Raw genomic sequence first — 3,098 nt, 5'->3', positions numbered from 1 at the left:
ACTAAGTGGCACATGAGCAAATCAGAGACTGGATTAAGTTTGATCTGAATTGGTTTCTTTAAATTGGTGGGATGGCTGTGCAGTTTAATAACAGGGCGAGTTTTAGTAACAGGAGCTATGATTGTGATGGGCTGCATAATACAGCACTTTTCTGGACCTTTAAAACTGCATCGGCTCTGTGAGATGTTTTCAGGCAGAGTTTAATGTGGCCTTCCTGTTTTTGAGTGTAACTAGTCATTTTCAGCCTGTTACAAACCCTCAGTGTTTACATTAATAAAGGCGTCTCTAGATCATAGATTATTATAATGATGACTTGGCTGGATGATTCAGTTCTTTGGTGTTCCTCCCTGGTCTTTGTGGCCAATGCTTTCTTTCTTTTAGAGAAAAATGGACTTCATATTGAGAGTTCTGCCTCGTGCAGTTTAAACACTTTGTGGCATCAGTATTGTACCTCATCCCTGGCTATGTTTAATAAACATAAAGGCACCAGCTTGTTTTAGATCTGGCAGATCTAAAAATTGTTTTGTTCTGTATGAATTTATAACAATATTGTAACACAAAACAAAATTTATAGTTTTTATTTTACATGTTGGGATGCTGTGTAAACTGTGAGAAAATTAGAGTGCAAAAACCTCACAAACCCAGATTTTATTCATAATAGAACACAGAAATATATCAAATCTTTAAAATATGATATAATATTATATTATATAAATTAAAATATTATCTCAGTTTGAATTTGATTGCAGCAACATGTCTCAAAAGCGGGAGGAACATCCTCAAACTAACAGGCCAGTAACACGATCGGGCCGAGGTTCAATCTGCAAATATTTTGTCTACAAATCAGTTAACAGAAAATTATAAAGAATATCTCATCAGCCTCAGCACATATGCTCAAAATATTCTGAGAATCTGGAGAACTCTGTGCCAAAAATCTGCTGGATGCACCGGCATGATTCTGTTATGGAAATCACAGCATGGGCTCAGGAGCACGCCCAGAAATCACTGTCTGTGAGCACGTGCCAGCCACCAATGCAGATTAAAGCTCTGTCATGCAAAGTAGTGGCCATACGTGAACACACCCCAGAAATGCCAGCGTCTTCTCTGTCCCGGCATCACACAGAGCGAAAGTTGGAATTCTTTTTGGAAAACATGGACACGTGTCTTCCAGATTAAAGGAGACACGGACCATCCAGACTGCTTTCAACACTCCATTCAAACATCTGCCTCTCTGATGGCATGGGTGTGCATTACTCCCTAGTGCATTAGGGAAACAGCAGCTTGCACATCTGGAAAGGCACCACCAAATCCGAAAGGTATGTTACAGAATTTAGAGTATCATATGCTCCATCTTTTGCATGGCTTCATCGTAGAAGGGTCCAGGTGCTGAGCTGACCTTTCACCAACTGATAACATCTGGCACATCCACGAAAAGACGAATACGGCAAAGAAGACCCCGGACTGTTGAGCAGCTACAATCCTGTATATCCCGAATCCAGACAAAATGAACAACATTCTTCTCCTGTGAGTCCAGCAGCTGGTCTCCTCAGGACCCAGGTGTGTGTGAACTGTTGTTAAAAGGACAGGGGATGCTGCACAGGGGTGAACATGAGCCTGTCCCCACTTTACTGAGATGTATTACTACCTTCGAATTTTAAAAAATGACATTTTTTTCTTATTGTGGTACTTTTTAAATATTTGATTTTTCCCATTATCTGTAAAATATGGGCTTTTGAGATATGCAAATCATTGCATCCTGTTTTTATTTAGATTTTACAACTTTTTAGGAATTATGATTGTACACATGTGCTGGTATTGATCCACCACAAATATGATGCTTTATGGAAAACATATCCTTGCTCAGCAGGCCTAGTCTGGCTTAAAACGTCTCAAAATTAAATCAAACATAATTTATTAAAACTGAATCCACACAAAACAACAATGCAAAAGAAACAGTTTCTGTAGTACGGCTCTTCATCCAGAAGAGGGCAGCATGACTTTGTGTAACAAGGCAGCTCACGTTATAAAAACTGGAAACCGTGGTTCCAAGCAGGATGACGGCTGACGGTTTCCTGCTACCAACATCAACGTTGATATTCCTCTTTTGGCATTTAAAAACAATTTTTCTGGCCTTTTCTTTAAAAAGAAAGAAAGAAAGAAAAGGCTTTTATTATTATTGTCATTAAACTATATTAAGAATTTCTTTAGGGCAAAAATCATGCATGTTGAGTTTTCCGCATGAATTTTAAGGTAGGTACGGTAGGCAGGCGATCCCTTCATTTTGGTATAACTTCCCCAGCCTTAGAAAACCCTCTCACAGAAGAAGCAGAGGCTGAAACTGAAGTTCTAAAGTGTACAGGTGAGGATCCAGGTGCTTCTGATTATGCTGCTATAACAGTGGACCAGACTCTCCTCACATCACCCCGAACACTTCCTCTGTTTCCCGCTGCTTACATAATGAGGCATCCATCCATCCATCCATGCATCCATCCATCCATCCATGCATCCATCCATCCATCCATCCATGCATCCATCCATCCATGCATCCATCCATGCATCCATCCATCCATCCATGCATCCATCCATGCATCCATCCATCCATGCATCCATCCATGCATCCATCCATCCATGCATCCATCCATCCATGCATCCATCCATGCATCCATCCATCCATGCATCCATCCATCCATGCATCCATCCATTCATGCATCCATGCATCCATCCATCCATGCATCACATCCATCCATCCATCCATCCATCCATCCATCCATCCATGCATGCATCCATGCATCCATGCATCCATCCATCCATCCCTGCATCCATGCATCCATCCATCCATGCATCCATCCATGCATCCATCCATCCATGCATCCATCCATGCATCCATCCCGCTTAACCTTTCATGGTCGGGGGGTGAAGTCTATCCCAGCTGTCATAGGGCGAGAGGGAGGGTACACCTGTACAAGTCGCCAGCCTAACACAGACAGACATTCACACCTATAACTGAGGCAGTCACTTGATTTCAGAATAGGGGCCTTGTTTGGCTTTTGTCACGTGATATTCTGAAAAACGATACGGACGCAGGCTTCATTTGGACA

The sequence above is a fragment of the Archocentrus centrarchus genome, unplaced genomic scaffold (assembly GCF_007364275.1).
Source record: "Archocentrus centrarchus isolate MPI-CPG fArcCen1 unplaced genomic scaffold, fArcCen1 scaffold_160_ctg1, whole genome shotgun sequence".
NCBI classification, from domain to species: Eukaryota; Metazoa; Chordata; class Actinopteri; order Cichliformes; family Cichlidae; genus Archocentrus; species Archocentrus centrarchus.
The sequence above is the reverse complement of the archived record's forward strand: the minus strand, read 5'-3'. Positions refer to the sequence as shown.